The 20,744-nt window shown below is 45.3% G+C and overlaps 1 long non-coding RNA gene across 1 annotated transcript in view; it reads right to left on the reverse strand.

Moving 5' to 3' along the window:
* LOC126940680 (uncharacterized) overlaps window positions 1-20,514 on the reverse strand; it is a 94,888-nt gene extending 74,374 nt beyond the window's left edge. The window contains exon 1 of the long non-coding RNA XR_007720883.1: window positions 20,442-20,514. This is a non-coding gene — a long non-coding RNA (uncharacterized LOC126940680). The remainder of the gene's footprint in view (window positions 1-20,441) is intronic.
* Between the last annotated feature and the right edge of the window lie 230 nt (window positions 20,515-20,744).

Here is a 20,744-nt window from a genome sequence, read left to right on the forward strand (position 1 = left end):
GGCAAAAAAATGAAACTGGACCCTTATTTTACACCATACACAAAAATCATCTCAAAATGGATTAAAGACCAAAACATAAGACCTGGAATCATAAAAGTGCTGGGAAAAAAAAAAGGAAAAGCTCTTCGATAGTGGCTTTTGGCAATAATTTTTTGAATATCATGCCAAAAGCTTAGGTAACAAAAGCAATAAACAAGTGGTACTGCATCAAACTCAAAAGCATCTGAACAGCAAAGGAAAATCCAACAAAATCAAAAGACAGCCTACTGATTGGTAGAACATATTTGTAAACTACATATCTGACAAACAGTTAATATTTAAAATAAAGAACTCACACAACTTAGCAGCAAAAAAAAAAAAAAAAAAAATGGGTAAATGACCTGAATGGACATTTTTCCAAAGAAGACATATAGATGGCCAAGAGGTGCATAAAAAGGTGCTCAACATCACTAATCATCAGGGAAATGCACATCAAAACCACAGTGGGGGCCGGGTGCTGTGGCTCACACCCGTAATCCCAGCATTTTGGGAGGCCGAGACGGGCAGATCACTTGAGGCAGGAGTTCAAGATCAGCCTGGCCAATATGGCGAAACCCCATCTCTACTAAAAATATGTAAATTAGCCGGGTATGGTGGTGCACACCTGTAATCCCAGCTACTTGGTAGGCTGAGGCAGGAGAATCGCTAGAACCTGGGAGGCAGAGGTTGTAGTGAGCCAAGATCACGCCACTGCACTCCAGCCTGGGTGGGAGCGCGAGACTCCATCTCAAAAAAACAAACAAAAAAACCCACGATGGGGTATAACCTTATACCTGTTAGTATGGCTATTAACAAAAAGACAAGAGACATGTGTTGGCAAGGGTGTAGAGAAAAGGAATGTCTTCTACATTGTTGGTAGGAATGTAAATTGGTACAATCATTATGGAAAACAGCACGGATGTTCCTCAAAAAAATTAAAAATAGAACTGCCATATGATCCAGCAACCCTTCTGCTGGTTATATAGCCAAAAGAAATGAAATCAGTACCTCGTAGAGATATCTGCACTTTCATGTTCACTGTAGCATTATGCACAATAGTTAAGACAATGGAAACAACTTAAATGTTTACCAATGGATGAATGGATAAAGAAATTATGATATAGGTACAGAATGGAATGCTACTTAGCCTTAAAAAAGGAGATACTCTCATTTTAGACAACATGACTGAAACTAGAGGACATTATAGTAGACAAAGAACCCAGATACAGAAAGAAAAATGCTGCATGATCTCACTTACATGTGGCATCTTTAAAAAGTCAAATATGTAGAAATAAAGAATAAAATGGTGGTTACCAGGGGAAGGAAGGAGGAAGAAAAGTGGAGAAGTAGGTCAAAGGGTAAAAACTTGCAGCTATATAGGATGAATACATCTACAGATCTTAAATGTACAGGGTTAGGGCTAGAGTTAACAATATTGTATAGTATACTGAAATGTTGTTAAAAGAGTAGATTCTACCATCCTGGCTAACACAGTGAAACCCCATCTCTACTAAAAAAAAAAAAATACAAAATATTAGCCAGGTGTGGTGGCAGGCACCTGTAGTCCCAGCTACTCGGGAGGCTGAGGCAGGAGAATGGAGTGAACCCGGGAGGCGAAGCTTGCAGTGAGCCGAGATCATGCCACTGCACTCCAGCCTGGGCGACAAAGCGAGACTCCGTCTCAAAAAAAAAAAAAAAAAAAAAGAGTAGATTCTAAGTGCTCCTACCACACAAGAAAGGAACTGTGTATGGTGAAGAATATGTTAATTTGCTTGGCTGTAGTAATCATTTCACTATGTACGTGTATATCAAAACATCATGTTGTAACACCTTAAATATATAAAATATAGATATAACATAAAGAAAAGTAAAATATATAATATAGATATTTATGTATATTATATCTATATTTATCTATATTTAATTTTCATTACATTGTATCTATGTAATAGATGTAATAGACATTATATAGATGTAATATAAAGAAAACTAAATTCCAAAATCACTTCCTACTTTGAAAAAAAAAAAGACATTATACTGGATGAAATAAGCTGATCACAAAAGCACAAATACTACATGATGTTACTTATATGAGATACCCACAGCAGTCAAATTCGGAGAGACAGAAAGTAGACTGGTGGTTGCAGGGGCTGGGGGAGGCAGGAATGGGGAGTTACTCTTTGATAGGTATACAGTCTAGTTTGGGAAGATGAAAAAGTTCTAGAAATGGAAGGCAGTTACAGTTGCACAACAATGTGAATTACTTAATGCCACTAAACTGTACACTTAAAAATGGCTAACATGGTAAATTTTATGTCATATATATTTTACCACAATAAAATAAATAAAGAGAAAAAAGAAACCATAAATAATACACAAAGAGTACGAATTCTAAAGTCAGCTGTGCTAGGCCTAAATCCTTGCTCCTTCCTTTAATAGCTATGTCACCTGAGACAAGGTACTTAACATTCCTAAGCTTCAGTTTCGTCATCCACAAAACAGTAATAATAGTACTGCATTGAGTTGTTTTGAGGTACATATAGGGCTTAGAGTAGTGCCCACCACATTATAAGAGCTTGATAAGTAGAACTTTCTTATTTATTATTATCATTAGCAGTTATTGAGCACCTCTAACATCTGGGCATTATGCCAAGTACTAGGACTACAGAGATGAACAGGATGGGTTCCTGCCTTTAAGAACCTCACCACTTAGTAAATGGGCCCTTAACTGATTCTATCTTCACTCAAGTCCTCACTGTACGAGCAAATGTTGAAAAGTCACAATAGAAGTACCTGTCAAGAGGAAAAACAGGAGACTCAACTAGATTGAAGGTCTAAAGTATGTTCTATTGATTAGACTGGTCTGAAATAGAAGGGACTATGCTGAAAAGCAGTGAGGTTATCTGGATAACTACTTACCAAGCATACTGCAGAGAAACTCAGAAGTTGGACTATGAGATCGCTATGGCCCCATATGGCTCAGAGAGTCTGTGATGCTCTAGGGTAGGGGCCAAGGACTGGACTCTCAGCAGCTTGACTGGGGAAAGACTCCAGGGTGTCAGCCTCACAGACATCTCTGCTTCACGACATCATCCAAATTCCCCCCAGCAGGAACCCAAAGTGTCCATATGTCAGGTGTGGATTCAAGTTCAAAATTACAGACATGATTTCCACATAGAGGAATGGAGATGAACCAAGGCACAATGGTCCCTGGATGGCAGACAGAAGGGTAAAAAGACTCAAAGAGAAAGCCACCACTGCCTTTTTCTGGGCCAGGGCATGCTCCAGGATGCAGGCCTTGGATTAAAACTACAGCAGCATGCACAGCTGAAAATACCCCAAGGCCACCTGTGAATCCAAAGAGGGTATCCCACTCCCCAGATTCAAGACAGCACAGCTGGGCCAGCAACCAGAGGAGTCTGAAAGCCTAGTGTTTAAGGAAAAGAAAAACAGGTCTCTTTCTTGGAGGTTTGACAGTGTCCTGCACAGAGACAGAAGGAAAGACAAGGCTCCCTGTTCAGTCTTGGAACGTTATGTGCAGTCAAGACTTCAATTGCAGCATCCACTTAGGGCTAAGGATAAGGAAGGGCAGGGTGATATTCCCTACATGGTCTGCAACCGGGCAGCTTTCCTGAGGGTCTCAGAGGAAAGACAGTGTGGATCCTGTTTGCTAGATATCCTGACTTCCTTTCTTGGAGTGCAGGGTTGGTGGGAATAGCAATGTGATCAGGGAAGGCCTCACTGATACAGTGACATTTGAGCAAAGACCTGACGGTGGTGAGGGGCAAGCCATACAGAAACCTGGAGAAGAACATGCCAGAGGGAGAAGCAAGTCTACAGGGCCAGAGGTAAAGTGTGCCCAGCACATGTGAGGCACAGCAAGGAACCTGTGCAACTGGAATAGAGAGAGATGGGGAGAGCTGTGGATAGTCCAGGGAGATAAGCGGTGGGGCAGCTCTCAGACCCTGCAGGACTCCATGGGCCATTTTAAGGCTCTAACTTCTACTCTCAGTGAGATGGGAAGACACTGGAGGGTTTTGAGCAGAGGAGTGAGACACCCTGACTCAGCTTCTAAAGGGTCCTTTGAGCTGCTGGGTTGAGAACACACTCCAGGTAGGGTAGCATGACCACCTGTGTCAGTTAGCAGTAGGCTGTGACAGTGATCCAGGAGAGGGGTGACAGTAGTTTGAACCAGGCTGGTAGCAGTGGAGGTGGTGAGAAGCAGATATATTTTGAAGACAGAGCCAACAGGATTTGCTGACAGATTGGATGTGGGGAGTGAAAGAGAGGTGTCAAGAATGATGCTGAGATTTTTTGGCCAGAGCTATTAGAAGGATGGTGTTGTCATTAACTGACATAGGGAAGATTGAAGAAAGAGCAGGTTTTGGGAAGAAGATCAAGAATTCATATTTAAATATGTAAAGTTTGATGTGCCTCTCAGACATCCATGTGGATACCTCTCATAACAATTGGATGGACACATGTAGTATTCAGGAAGAAGACCAGCTATATGTTTAGAAGTCATCTATATTGGGTGGTATTTTAAATCTGTACCCTGGATAAGTGATTACAGAAAAAGAAGAGGCCTTAGGACTGCACCCTGGGGTATCCAAGGCTCACAGCTGGTTGATGACAGAAAATTAACAAAGCCCCAGAAGGAGTTAGCAATGAACACCAGGAGAGGGCATGTCCTGAAAGCCAGGTGAAGAAGTGCCTGTCCATGTCAAGGACTCATTAGGTCTAGTATCTCAAGATGAAAACTGAGAGTTGACCACTGTATTTAGCAATGGGAAGGCCATTTATGATCTTGGAAAGAAGAATTTTGGTGAAGTGAGGGGAGAGGAGAGCCTCATTAAGGAGGGTTCAAAAAGAATGGAGGTAGCCAAATAGTGCAAGGAAAGTTTCGCTTTATCAATGTATTCCAACTAAAAAATAAAGAAGGAATGGTTGGACGTGGTGGCTCACACCTGTAAATCCCAGCACTTTGGGAGGCCAAGGTGGGTGGGTCAACTGAGGTCAGGAATTCAAGACCAGCCTGACCAACATGGTGAAACCCCGTATCTACTAAATACAAAAAATTGGCTGGGCATGGTGGTGCATGCCTGTAATCCCAGCTACTCAGGAGGCTGAGGCAGGAGAATTCCTTGATCCTGGGAGGCCAGAGGTTGCAGTGAGCCGAGATTGCACCCTTGAACCTGGGCAACAGAGTGAGACTCCATCTCAAAAAAAAAAAGAAAGAAAAAAGAAAAAGAAATGAAGAAGGAATGACAGGATTAGAAAGCATCATTTTAGAAGCCCCTAATGAAACAAACTATCTCAGCAGGAGTTAGCAAACTATGGCCCTTGGGCTATATCTGGCCTGCTTGCTTTTATAAATAAAGTTTTATTGGAACTCATTCATGCCTATTGAGTTATGTATTGGCTGTGGCTGCTTCTGAGCTACATTGGCAGGACTGAGTAGTTGAGACAGAGACCACATGGCCCACAGACTAAAATATTTACTGTCTGACCCTTTGCAGAAAATGTTGCCAACCCTGATGTATGTAATTGGGTGTGGGCTTGGAGGAAGTGAGACCCCAGAAGATGGACCCAGAGGAGAGGGCAGGGCAAGTCAGGAGGGGAAAGAAAGTGAGTGAAGGCTGAGGTTTGTGAGGGGAAGCCTCTTCCACAGACTTCTAGTGTGTTCATGCTTGAAGGGGTTGCGGACTGATGTAGTCCCCCCTCCACTGCCTCACTGTAGATTGCTTCCTGTGGGACTTCTCAGTGGCATCCAGGCCCGCAGCTGATGAAGGGAGCCCCTCTCCTTCAAGGTGTAGGTGCATCCTCAGAGAGATCCAGTTTGCACACAGAGGATGGAAACACCCCTACCTGCATGACTCCCATACCACCAGATGTTTCCATAAGGGCAAGCCCTAGGCCTGCCTTTCCACCTAGTGTCTCTGTCCTCTGCATTCTGCATGGACCTCTTCTGGTTGACTCACGATGGATAGCCTTGATCTAGGGTGATTCACCCAGGCTCCAAGTAGAACGACTTTTAGGAGACTTTGGGGTCCCCTGATGTCATATGAGCATTTGGAGTGTGCATTTTATCAGTTTGAGTCCACAGCTTTCATCAGATTTTCAAAGGGCTCTGTGACTACAAAGGGCTTTGTAGTCACAGAGCCCTACAAAATCACCACACTCAAAGTTTAATAATTTTTTGATGCACTGGATTTACGAGCAAGTCTGGGATATAATCACATCTGTCAAGTCTCCTTCAAAAGTCAATATGTGCTTCCCACCCACCAAACTAGAAGACTTTTTCTGGATCAATGAAAATAAGAGTTAAAATTATTCAACGGCAGGCCGATAACAGTGCAAATCTCAAGAATCCTCTACCTTTATAAGCCGAACAAAAGAACAAACTTATCGGGAGCTAGTTCCCAGGTAATAGCTGACATTATACATACTTTACAAGCCATGAATACTTAGAAAAACAGAGAAAAACAATAAAAATGGGGTACAATTTATATCTTTGAATTATGTTTCATTATCTCTTTTTTTTCCCCAACTTTTATTTTAAGCTCGGGGAACACGTGCAGGATGTGCAGGTTTGTTACATAGGTAAATGTGTGCCATGGTGGTTTGCTGCACAGATTGTCCCATCACCTAGGTATTAAGCCCAACATCCATTAGCTATTCTTCCTGATGTTCTCCCTTCTCCCACTCCCCAGTCTTCGACAGGTCCCAGCGTGTGTTGCTCCCCGCAATGTGTCCATGTATTCTCATCGTTCAGCTCCCACTCACAAGTGAGAACATGTAGTATTTGGTTTTCTGTTCCTACATTAGTTTGCTGAGGATAACGGCTTCTAGCTCCATTCATGTCCTTGCCAAGGACATGCTCTTGGTCCTTTTTATGGCTGTATAGTATTCCATAGTGTATATGTACCACATTTTCCTTATCCAGTCTATAATTGTTAGGCATTTATGGTATTGATATAAGAACAGACACATAGACCAATGGAACAGAATGGAGAACCCAGACCATCTGATGAACACCTACAACCATCTGATCTTCAACAAACCTGACAAAAACAAGCAATGGGGAAAAGATTCCCTATTTAATAATGGTGCTCAGAGAACTGGCTATTCACATGCAGAAAACTGAAACTGTTTCATTATCTTAATGGTTTGAATGACCTCTACAAATTAGCATCGCCCAAGCCCTCACAACTTTACATGCTGTGATGGTTAATATCAGGTGTCAACTTGACTGGATTTAGGAATACCTAGAGAACTGGTAAAGCATTATTTTGGGGGGTGTCTTAATGGTGTTTCCAAAGGAGACTGGCGTGTGAGTCTGAGTGGAATAGGTGGGGAAAGTGTACCTTTTACGAGGTCAGGCACCATCCAATTGGCTGAAGGCTTGTATAGAACAAAACAGAGGAAAGACTCTCTCTTGGAGCTGGGATACACCTTCCTCCCCTCGCCTTGGACATCAGAACTCAGGGCTCTCCGCTCTTTGGATTCTAGGACTTATACCAGCCACCATTCTTCCGGGTTTTTAGGCCTTTGGACTGAGCCATGTGACTGGCATCTCATGGTTCCCAGCTTACAGGTGGCCTGTCAAGGGACTTCTCAGCCTCCATAATCACATAAACCAGTTCCCCTAATAAATCCCCTTTCATCTATTGTCCATCTATCTTTCTATCTATCTATCTATCTATCTATCTATCTATCTATCTCTTATTGATTCTCTCTCTGGGGAACCCTAACTAACACACTTCCACACCAGAGCCATGCCTGAAAGGATATGAGATCCAAGGCAATCTGCACCATCTACCTCCCACAAATATTTTATATGCTTGCATAATCTACTTTTACTGGGCTTGAGGCTCTGAGATGCCATAAGACAGCAGATTAAGAGGGCCAGCCATAGGTACTATGGTGGTCCCCAGCTAGAGCTCTGCCTGCCACCGTGCCCTCTTCCCTTCCCACAAGAGATCACTACAATCCCCTGCTCTCACACAAGCCCAGATCATCTCTAGCTAATATTTGCTGATTGTTTCTACTGACTCAATCTTTACACAAATCCTATGAGGTTAAGTACTATTCCTACATACATCAAGGAAACTGAGATTCAAAGAAAATAAGTCACTGTATGGAGCCACTTAGCTAATAATTTGGAGAGCTAGGACCCAGTCTGAAAGTTGCTGCCATAAGCCCTGCCCTGCAGCATTGACTCCCCGGCTGCTTAGCTCTTGCTCCTCTGACACTACGCTGGACTCACCTACCGATAGGAAATTCTGTCACAGGGACTTCGGCAGCTTTATGTTTTAGCAACAGAATTCCAGCAATGATTTCTCGGGTACCAGCAGGCCTTGCCCCACCCAAGGGGGACAGAACATGACAGAATCTGGGGTCAGAGTTGTGGTAGCCACACACGGAACTCGGGCTGTGTTTGCCCCATTCCCTAGGCACCTTCCCCAGGCTCACGCTCTAGCAGTCTCCTCCACTCATGCCCAGCACAGCCAGCATCACCAAGACCCCTGTTTTGACATTTCTGAGGTGCTTCAGCCTATGGTTTCAGTCATAAGAAACTGGAGGCAGGCGGAGAAGAAGGGGAGGGGGTTGGGGGGAGGTGTCCATGGCAGGGAGGGGTGGTGGCAAAAGCCAGAGGAAGCGGGAATCAGAATGAAATCAGGGAGCGGGATGCCTTCACAGGTCGTGGTGAGCTCAGGAAGGGGTCCCAGCTTCTCTGTCCAATCCAGGAACAGCTGATCAGCCCAATTCCTTTGAGACCCTGGGTCTTGAGTATGACAATATCCCCAGTATGAGGGCACAGAGAGCATGAGGCAGGTAAGGCAGCAAGGAATGGGCAGGGAGAAACAATGCTACGTCTCAGGTCACATGCTCAGAACCAGAGCAGCTTCAATTCCTCCTGAGTCAGAGACTGGGAGGGGCAAATCCCCGCAAGACCCATTCTCCCCCACTCCCCTCCACTCCCTTGGACCTGTATCCATTCAACCAACAGTGACTGATATGCTGCTATATACCAGGCACTGTGCTGGGCTCTGAGACACAGCCATGAACCATGCAAACACAGTCCCAATCCTTAGGGAACTGTCTGCCTGGGAGACACAGACACTAAACTAAGTATACACACATGAACTGGGATGGGAGCTATAAAACTGTAAGATGCTATAAGACAGTGTCACAGAGGAACATAAATTAGATGGGCTAGGGTGGAGGGTGGCACTCATCTGTGAGATAGAAGATCTCACTGAAGAAATGACAGTTAAATCAAGAACTGAACAATGAATAGGCACTAACCAGGTGAATGGGGAGTGAGAGGATGGGAGATTATGAGGAGACTGAACAGCATGTGCAAAGGCCTGCAGTGAGAAAGAGCTTGGCATATTTTAAAAGAGGCCAGACTTGCTGGAAGGTGGTGGGTGATAGAGAGCAATGTAGGCATTGACGCTGGGGTGGGGTAGGGACTGGTTTGCAGGGCACAGAGACCATGGCTAAGATCTTGGAGTTCAAGCTGAAAAGTGATATAATCATGTTTATTCTTCAAGATCATGCAGGCTTCCTTAAGCTCCACAAGGGAACCAGAGAGGAAGTGGAGGCTACTGTGATTGTCCAAGGGAGAGATGAAGATGGTTTGGTCTTGGTAATGGCAGCAGAGCTGGAGAGAAGAAGACAAGGTCGAGAAATATTGAGGGATAAGGTGGACAGGCTTTCATAATGGATCACCTACAGGAATACAGAGATGCAAGTATCAACAATGACTCCTGGACTTGTGAGTGGATGAAGATGTCACTCACCAAGACAAAGAAAGCTGGAGGAAAAACAGATTTGGAGGCAGAGATCAAGAGTTCAGTTTCGACATGGTAAGTCTGAGATGCCTCTGAGACCACCCAGTGGAAAGATTAAGAAAGCCATTGACTATAGAGGTCTAGAGCTTAGGAGAAAAGAATGAGCTGGAAGTATAAATTTGGGAGTTGTGATAAATTCGTTGAGTAATGACACTATGGTGGCTGTGAGAATGTGCCTAGCAGACCTCTAGGAGACACAGGACTCCCTTGATAGCCAACTCTGGCTTGAGGGTCTCCCAAAAGCCTTGCAATCCTCAGATTGCACAGCAGACAGGGACCCTTGAACTCAACTTACCTTCCCTCAATCTGTCACTCAGGGTTAGACTTGCATGGCAGTCAGATGGCTTTTCTAGCCTTTCCCAACTCCTTCCCCATTACTCTCATCAGTTTTTCCCCTAATAAAAATCCATGTACATTTCATCCCATCTTGGTGGCTACTTCTCAGAGGACCCAAGCTAACACAAATCCCAATTTGTTCACATTTTCCAATGTCCATGCCTTGGGTAGTCCCTTCCTATACTGAGTCTAGCGTGGCCATGTGACTTGCTTTAGGCAATGGAACAATAGGAAATGTGACACAAGCAGAGAATGGAAAAAGGTTTGATCTCTGGGGCTTGCCCTCTCTCCTTGCTGTGGTCTGAATGTTTGTATCCTCCCCAAATTCATATGTTGAAAGCTATTCACCATTGTGATGGTATTAGAAGGTGGGGCCTTTAGGAGGTGATTAGGTCGTGAGGGTGGAGACCTCATGAATGGGATTAGTGTCCTTACAAAAGAGGCCCCAGAGAGCTCCTTACCTTTCCACCATGTGAGGACACAGTGAGAAGGCACCACCTATGAACCAGGAAACAGGCCCTCACCACGACCAAATCTGCCAGCGCCTTGATATCAGACTTCCCAGCCTCCAGAACTGTGAACATTAAATTTCTGCTGTTTATGAGCCACCCAACCTATGGTATTGTGTTACAGCAGCTCAAACAAAGACACTTGCTTCTGAAACCTTCTACAACTATGTGAAGACACCTGGGCTGGCCTCTCTGAGGACATGAAACTGTGGAGAGAGAGGTTCCAGCATCCCAGCTGTCCCCCTGCCCCTGCCTCAGCTGATGACCCATAGATGTCAGTGAGGCCAAACCAGACCATCCAACTCCAGCCAGGCTAGCCTAGGACAAAGGAACCACCAGCTAACCCACAGAATTATGAGAAATGCTAACTGTTGTTTTAGGCCTCTGAGATCAGAGGTGATTTATTATGCAGCAAAAGCTAACTGCTACAGGAGTGTAGGGCATAAAGATGATATTCAAAGTCATGGGACTCAGCTGGTCTGATCATGGATCTGTAGGTCCTGCCCTCATTCTCCCAACCCAGAACCTTTCCTAGAGTTCTTGCCATTAGTCAAAGCTCTTTCTGAACATTTATTTAGCACTTAACTGTGTTCTAGACAACATATTGAGGAGCTGCGGGTAAACAGTGATAATTGAAATACAGTCTTTACCCTGGGGGGAAAGATGGGGATTGGGGAGATCAGAGAAAACTCTTCTTTGATTTTCTATAAATTACAAATTGTTGGACATAAAGTTGGCAGGAATATGAAATCTGCCTGGATTCTTCCACTTCAGCTTCATGGCAACACTTTCTACACAGATATATATACCACATACACACTCCGTAGTATTACCGCCTTCAGTCAACTCCCTGCTTTCTCTGAGAGGAGTTGGTGGGTACTCACTGTCACTTCAAAGTCAACTGATAAGGAACTTGTCAAAGTCACAGTTGGTGAGCACAGTGACCCCATCATAGGGGAGACTGTATTGCAACAAAGGGAAGGAGAATCAGGATTTGCCAAAGGTTCCAGGGTAGCTTCTTTACTTGTTTATATAATCAGTAAACTTATCAGTCACCTACTAAGGGCAAAGCATTGGAGACACATAGATAAAAGACACAATCCTCACCATCAAGGATCTCAGCATAGGGGAGGCTGACGGTTACAACACTACCTAAGAAGCACAATGCCAGAGGTAAGCACAGGATGCCAAGGGAGTGCAAAGGATAAGAACCCAGGACAGCCCAAAGGTATCAAGGAATCAGGATAAGCGACTGTGAGCCAGGCCCCCGTGGGGTGGGCGAGGGCAGGTCAGTTGATGAACGTCAGGGCAAAAGGGAGGAAGAAGAGTCACAAATGACTCCCAGATTTCTGTCTTGGGCAACAGGATAGAGGGTGGTACCATTTGCTGAAAGAGGCTATGTGAGAGGAGAACAAGATTTGGGAAATAAAGATGCATTAGGTTTTAGAAAAGGTGAGTTTGAGACACTATGAGGTGTTGAAGTATAAACATCTAGTATTCAGTTGGAGAGAAATTCTGAAACTCAAAAGAGAATCCTAGTTTGGAACAGAAATTTGGAAGTCACCAGCATATGAGCGATGGCCAAGGCAAATTGAGGGATGTGTGGACCATAAATAGCTGAAAGGGCCAGGGTGGACTGGGAAGCACCTGTGTTTAAGGATCAGTCACTCAGTCCCATCTGGAGAAGGAACTCAGCCAGAGCTAACCAGAGGAGAAACTGCCAAGCAGTGGGAGCACCCATGAGACACCACAAGGTATCCAGGCCTCCTTCTCAGGGCTGTTCCACTCTCCTCTCAGCAGTCTATTGTGAATGGCCAGGACAGGAATTAGCACTAAGAGCACTAAGATGTTACTGATTAGTAACAGATGTCATCAGAAATATTTGCATTTTAATTAGGGGTCCAAACCTCACAATAATTCTGACTTCGAAGTCAAGACTGGAGTCAAACTCGGGATCTACCACCTACTATGATCTTGGGTTCTGCAGGCCTTTCTGCTCATCTATAAAACAAGACTGACAATTCCTGTAACTCAAAGAGGTGTACATACAATATAACTAGTTTCTGGCACATGCTGGATGCTCCACACTCAGCTATCCTTCTAACAGGGGTTCCCAAACTAATGTGCATGAGACTCCCCTGGAGGGCTTGGCCCTGCCCCCAGAGTTTCTGATTCAAGATGTCTGGGACTGGGCATGAGAATTTGAATGCCTAAGAAATTCTCAAGGGTGCTATGTGGCTGGTCCAGAAACCACAAATTGAGACAGGATGTTCTTCCTAAGGCCCCCTCCTGTGTGAGTGAATAAACATTCCATGTACCCCCAGACTGGTGTTGTGGCCCTGGGGAAGGGCCATGAGGTCTGAGTTCTAGGGTCTAAGTGGAGGAAGCATGATAAACCCAAAGGGAAGTGAAGGGCAGGGACACACACAAAGCCTTCTCCCTCAGTTGTCACCCAAGACATCTCAAAGGCTAGAAGTTGAGTGATTCACACCTCCATGTTTGAACAACTGTGACTCACAGCTTTGGGTGCAGGAGGTGGGCTGTGTTGAGTCAACCCTTTGGGCAGGCAGGTAACAGGGAAAAGCATGATGAGCTCTGCCCAGGGCTGGAGAGAAGAGAGAGCTGTGGCAGCACTGGAGGAAGGCAAAGGCTACGAAGTCTGCATCCTGTGCAGCATGGGAAAAACAGCCACCCTCCCAGATGCAGGAGATGGAAGGAGGCCTGGGCATCTAATCTTTGTCTGCTCTGGGTTAAGAAGACCCCAAAAAGCAAGAAGAGCAACCTGGAACTTACTCAGGAACTCTACTCCCTCAGTATTGTCTGTCCCTCTCCATCCCTCTGTACCCTGTAAACCCAGGGAACCTCTGCTCTCCCAGGGCTTCATGGATGCAAATCTCCAGGAAACCCCAGTAGTGGCAAGAACAGAAGGAACAGGATCTTCTTTCCACAAAGGCCTGTCCTAGGCATCATCTAATTTATCTCTTAAACATTTCCTCTGAACTCCTGATTTACATTTATAATTTAATTCATCCTACATTCATTACTATGCTAGGTACTGAAACTGCAAATATTAATTAATCATGATGCTCCACCTCAAAGAATTTTGCCCAGTGAGATATAAAATGTGCTGCATTCATTTCATAGTCTCAAACACTTTTGCATACAATTTAACTTATTCCTCAAAATAGCCATAGAGAATCGGTGATATAGATCCTATTTCATTTTTACCATTCTGATCTTCAGCTTAAATATCACCTTCTCAGAAGCCTTCCCTGATGTTGCAATCTAAAGTGCAACCCTGTCACTGCCACATCACCCTCTATTAATTATCTGAATGCTATTCTATTATGGTCTGATTTTTTTTTAACAATCTACTTATCTATGTATGGTTTCTCTCTTCCTACAATAGAATATAAATTCCAAAACAGTAGGATATTTGGCTGTCTTGTTCATTGCTGTATTCCCAGTGTCCAAGTCAGTGCCTAGCCCCGAACCGGCACTCAGGACACATTTTCAGAAAGAGGGAAGGGGGAAAGGAGAGTAGAAGAAAGGAAGGGGAAAGCAGAGAGAACTGAAGTGATTGTTTACCCAGTGACAGAACTGAGCTCACACCAGCGGCTTTGCCCCCCAAGCCCAGGTTCCTTCCTCTCCAGTCACCATGGGAGCTGCCCTGGACCAGGGCTCAGGTTCTGAGGTTGGAAAGCTGGCTTTCCTTGCCTGGATGAACCTAGGACTCTTAGACTTCAGCACTGAACAGCTCATTAACCCAGATTCTGAGATCCAACAACAAAAGAAGGTGGAAGTTGGATGTGTGTTCACCTGTCATTATGAATCCCCTCACTAAGGAAAGGGTGGAACTTTTTTGTATTTAGGATCATTACTTTCAAGAAAACATCAATCAAGGACCAAGTAAGTCAAGAGTAACTCAATTTACATTCTTTTCAGAAGCAGAAATGTAAAATGTTCCTCACAGCTATTTAAATTAAGAACAGAGAATAAAATTCCTATTCAGTAAATATAGCAAACAAAAAAAATTCTATTGTATGACTAGTCAAGGGTAAGAGGGGGAGACAGATAGTAGAAGAAGAGAGAGAAGGGAAAGGATACAGAATCATATGACAGTCAATGATTTTAACATGGGAAGGGGCCTCAAGTGACCATTGGCTCCAAGTCCCCTTCTCTGAAAGACAGAGTTCTGTGCCTGTGTATTAATAAGTGGAGACCCAGCAGGTTTAAGTGCTTTTCTCATGGTCATATAGCTAGTATGGATTGGAACAAGACCAGATCCACTATACCAGAGTCAGAGAATATATAATTTGATAAAAGAAATACTTTCTTAAAGTACTGAACTTAGAGCTAGAAACCAATCACTTAAGAGAAAGAATCATGCATGTCATTTTCATCTTTATTTTCTCATTCCTTCTGGGAAAAGCACATGTGCACATTTGGTTCATGAGAAAGGGGAAGAAACCCCAAAAGACACTTAAGAGAGGCATATACAAGATACCCTCTGCAAGACAGCAAGGCACAGAGAACTACTTTGATATCAAGTTGCATTTTTGCAACTACAGTGATATTTTCATCAATAAGAGGTGTGTCCATAAGTGCAGCCCTAGATTTTTTTTACCCAGGTTAGAAATTATATGAAAACTCACAGGGATGGATGCACTCCCGTGCCATAGGCAGCTGCACCCAAGACAGCATCACACCTTTATCCTGGTGCTCCCAGGGGCTGTGCCCTCCCTCAGCCCCATTCAGCTGCTGCTGTCACTACTAATCCTATACTGAGAATCTAGAGCATTCTCCCTTCACCCCAATCCCAGACTAGTGTTTATGGAGGAAATTTTATTTTTCAACTGCCGTCCACATAGTTACAAAGGCCCTGTGATTCAGACTGAATCTTCCAAAGCAATACTACATGAACATAAATGGGAAGGCCTGTCCTTGGGGGAGCCCCATTCTAGAACCTCATTCAGTGCACTTCCCCCAAGTCCATGCATGTATTGCAGACAATAGAACCTTCTTGAATCCTCATGTCAGGGATGAGGATGACGTTCATAACACCAGTTTTCCAGGTTACAATGAGAAAGGTACCACACATCTTTGCTTCTGCCAGAAGGTACTTGATTTGCATATAAACAACTGTAGCCATTTGTTACAACCATTTGTAAAAATAGTTTTGCAAGGGGTTTTTGGTTCTGAATGGCTTTATAGTTTGTAACATGTATACTTGGTCCAATGGCCTAGTTCTAGGCTCTCCCCACACTGTCAGCACCAGGAGGACAAAGACCATGTCTCTCCTTCTCCCACTGTCCTACCTCTCACTCCCACCCCTTTCCCCCACTGCTCAGATAATCATTCAGGGCATATTGTAGATGGTTGTTCGTATAGTATTGTATTTCCTGCTTTTCCCCATTCTCCCTCACTTGTTGGGGATGCAAAGTAACATATGCCAGCATCTCAACTACTCATCCCTGACCAGCTGAGCTACCCAATTTTTTCAGACCAGAATGGGCTGAGGCCTGCCTACAGGAGACCAAGGGCAGTTGCTGCTCCACCCAGAAGGTTTCTTCCATGGCCCTCCATCTAACTCCTGTCCATCAGCCCCATCTGTCCCGCCTACACTCTGCCAATAGAGGGGAAGAGAAAAGGCGTGGCTCTGCCTCAGACTTACAGAGCACAGAGCAGAAAGCCACCCTGAATTGCGGGACTGCTGAAGCTAGAAAATATCTGCTAGGCATCTTCCCAACCTTCATTTTCAGACAAGTTAAATGAGGCCCAACTAGGTTAGTGACTTGCGCAAGGTGACATGGCTTCTTAGAGAGGCTGAGTTGGGTAGAAATGAAGTCTCCCACACAGTACTCTTTAACTCCCCACCCTGACCCAATCACCATCCTGCCTCCTTTCCCCCCAGCCATGCTGTTCTTGGTCTGGTAAATTATTGTGCTGCAGGGTAAGTGGGAATGACAATATCTAGAATTATCCACATAAGCCTCTATTTTTGCCTTTATGATAGAGAGGATCTGAGGGACCCAACCAACATGCTATCAACGAGGGATGGTCTGGTTCCCCTACTAGTCTACAGAACTACTTCTGGGGAAGCCAAGGCATGGGAAGGCCCTTTCCAATCTAGGCCATGGTCAGCCTCTCAGACAACTGGATTCACCTAACTATGATCCTGAGAGAAGCAGGCATCAATAACTAAGGTGCAGACAAACCCTGAAAATCAGATGGTGACATGTGCTCTGCCTTTCCATTAGACAATTCCACCACCCCAGGTAGGATTGGTGAGCACACTGGACTGGGATCCAGAGGTGAGATCCCTCTGGTAAGATCTAGGTTGCCAGGCAAAAAGTGGAAGACACACGAAGTTTGGTTGTTCATCCCTTCCAAATTTCGTGCCGAAACGTAACCCCCAGTGTTGGAGGTAGGGACCTAGTGAGAGGTGTTTGGGTCATGGGGGCAGATCCCTTATGAATGGCTTGGCACCATCCTCAAGGTAATGAATCCATTCTCTTTCTATTAATTGCCACAAGATCTGGTTGTTAGAAAGAGCCTGGCACCTCCCTCCTCTCTCTCTTGCTTCTCTCTCATCATGTGATCTGCACACACCAGCTCACCTTCCCTTTCCCCCAAGAGTGAAAGCTTCCTGAAGCCTTCACCAGAAACAGATGTTGGCACCATGCTTCTTGGTGAGAAAGCCCCTTTTCCTCTGGTTCTGACCTCAGTGGAGATAAAGTAATACTCTTATTTAAGCATCAGAAACACCCTTTCCTTGCATGAATACACTTATCTGGGTTCAGCCTGCTCTGTGGATTAAGCTATCCTGACTCCCAGCCTTTCCTCTGAGGATGAGGTTTCTATGACACGGTGTGATTCTCAGCCAAGAGTAAGTACGGCTCAGCCTGCAGAGCCGTAACTCAAATAAACCTCTTTTTTATATATAAATTATCCAGCCTCAGGTATTCCTTTATGGCAAAGCAAAATGCACTAAGACGGACACCAGGAAGGACACTGCTGACAGAAAAAACAGAGGCAACACGAGTTAAGGACCAGGCAGGATGACCAAGCAGACTGGCCAATCTACCCCACTCTGGAACCAGCCATCACTCCCCAGGCTGGGCAGCTGGGACTAACTCTGTGAGTCAGATGCCATCAACTACAGCACAGTATGCCGGGAGTCAGCTAGCCTGGGTTCAAATCCCAGCTCTGCCTCTTACTAGCTGGGTGAACTTCAGAAAGTTAGTTAACTTTTCTGAACATCAGTTTCCTCATCTATAAAATGGAGATACCTACTTAATAGGATTGGTTAACAATTAATTATGAAAATGTCTGGAAGCTGCTTGGTATAATATTTGGAAAATATAGCAATAAGCAGTCAATCAATGGTAACTGCACTTTTTGAGGCCCTGCGGGGACTTAGCTGTCTGGCAGATTTATAGGCTGCAAGGGGGATGGAGGTGTGACTGACACATCCGTAAGAATCCTCATCACTCCCTCACACAAGCAAGGAAGTAAAAAACAGACATTTCTCCACAATAGGATGCTTCTTGAACATGAGTTTCTCAGTTTGAAATCCAGACATGTAGGATTTTTTTTTCCTCTTCCTTCTTCTCACACCCAACACACACATCCTAGCCTTCAAGGAGTGGAGGAGCTGTGACAGCGATGATCCAATAGCTCAACCATGTGACTGTGTGGATCACTGTATATCATGCTACCATCAACACAACACTCACAATTCCTGGCAGAAGGACAGCTCCCTGGGAGCCCCAGACTCGTAAATACAATCAAGAAGACAGAGGAATAGAAACAACTCCATGTAAATCACTGTCAATTTGTCATCCCTGCAGAGTTACAGCATGAAGCTCTACTCCAGGAATGGGCATTTCAGAGGGACTCATGTAATTGGAGAAAAAGGCGTTCATCACAGGAAAGAGATTTGTATTTGAGAGCTGGATTTTCAGAGGGAATTGAAATAAAGTCCATTAGAAATCTGAGTCAGGAAGAATGAGGCAAGATCCAAACGATATGAAACCAACGCATGTTGCCTTTTGAATTATCGCTACCTCTAACCTAGCATAAATACAGTCACTCTTAGGTTAATCATTTATCTCTAGCTGTATGGGAGTCTTCATTGGCCATGTGTAATTATTACCAACATCTCTGTCCACTCTCAGAAATGTCCCAGCTTGGACAATCTGCACCCTATGCAGTCAATCCTAAATGATATGATTACACTATACTACAAAGTGGTAAAAAGCTTCTTAGCTGGTCAGAAACTTAGCATGGGAGAGAACAGTAGAATGGAATCAAACAACAAGAAACGGTCATCTTATCTTAGATGGTAGAAATCGCTGCACCATCCTACGAGACCCATGTATTTGCAGGGGAAGTTCTATATTTTCCCATTAGTAATTTATCTTGGAATTGCAAATGGGAAGTTTTTTCCCAACCCCAGGAGAGAAAGCCCCTTTTCCTCTGGTTCTGACCTCAGTGGAGATAAAGTAATACTCTTATTTAAGCATCAGAAACACCCTTTCCTTGCATGAATACACTTATCTGGGTTCAGCCTGCTCTGTGGATTAAGCTATCCTGACTCCCAGCCTTTCCTCTGAGGATGAGGTTTCTATGACACGGTGTGATTCTCAGCCAAGAGTAAGTACAAATCGATGTTCCAACACGGTGAACCAGATCTCGGCACAAGCCCCCAGATCTCGGCACGCACCCACAGCCTGAATCACCTGCTCGGAGCAGCCAGACTCACAGACACGATTGCAGCAAGTGACCTCAGACCCCTGCGCACGGAGGAAGCCGCGATCTCAAGGGAGACGTCGGTGGGTTAGTGTCCCCCATCATTCTCTCCAGGACATGGGCACAAAGCAAAAAAGCACAGAAAACTGGATGTTCCATCCCTGGGAAAGGACGCACAACCACCCTCGCACAAGGAGACTCAAGCCCAATCAAAAAGCAAGTCACCCTACGCAGCCTGGCTTCCTCTGTTCTCTTTCATCCCCTACCTCGAGCCCCAATTCCCAGTCCTGTCCCAGGAAAGGACCCACAACACTCGCTCTGACCCGCAACTCCATAAGACACCCAGCCCACCCTACAGCAGTCCCGAGTCGCTTCCAAAGGCACATGCAGCTTCCTTCACGGAAACTTCGCTGCAAGCTCAGCCCCTGGGCCGCGCGCCCTTCCCTCCAGCGATCCCCGCACAAACTTCCCGATGCCGAGGACCTGCTGAGCCGCCCGCGCCCTGAGGCATGGAAGGGCGGCCGGAGGCCCCAAGGCTTGCAAAAACCCAGCGGCCCGCGCCCGCTCCCTGTTCGGAGCCTGGCTCCGCGTGAGCCCCCCTCACGCGGTGAGAACCCTGCATCCTCCAGCGGGATGCTGCCTTGAGCGCCGCGGCAAGGGGCGCAACATGCACACCCTAAGCGCCAAAGGGCGAGCGGGCTTTCCCACGCCAGGACAATTCTCATGGAAGTTGCAAAGGAACGGACAGCGCGTGCAGAGGAAGAACAAACAGGCAGCGCGTGCAGAGGAGATTCCGAGAAGGTTAGGGCCAAGTACGGATCTCCAAGGTCCATGCATCCCCCCAACAGGTAGCAGCGCCGAGGCCAGACCGGTGGCGCCACCGGGGAATGCAGCGCAGACCCGCAGGCAGTGGATGCGGGGCGCAAGACAGACACATCTCCGGCACTAAAAACCCAGGGCTTACCTTGAATTAATGTAGAGTCCCGCGCTCAGCTGAATGAAGAGGGTGTGCTAGTATTCCCGAGACATCACTGAATTATTTTAAAAGAGGAAAGGGGTGGGGGTGGGAGGGCGAAGACGGGGGAGGAGAGATGGTGAAATTCAAGGGGGAAGAAGGAGGAATCCACAGAAAGAATGGGGAAGGAAGGCAGGCGGAGGTGAGGGCCAGAAACAGAGAACAAAATTCATAAAAGAGAAGAGAGACAATTAAAAAAAAAAAATCTGTCTTCTCACACAGTGGAAAAGAAATTTCTGGCAATCAGAAAGA

This window comes from Macaca thibetana, chromosome 1 (genome assembly GCF_024542745.1).
Source record: "Macaca thibetana thibetana isolate TM-01 chromosome 1, ASM2454274v1, whole genome shotgun sequence".
NCBI lineage: Eukaryota > Metazoa > Chordata > Mammalia > Primates > Cercopithecidae > Macaca > Macaca thibetana.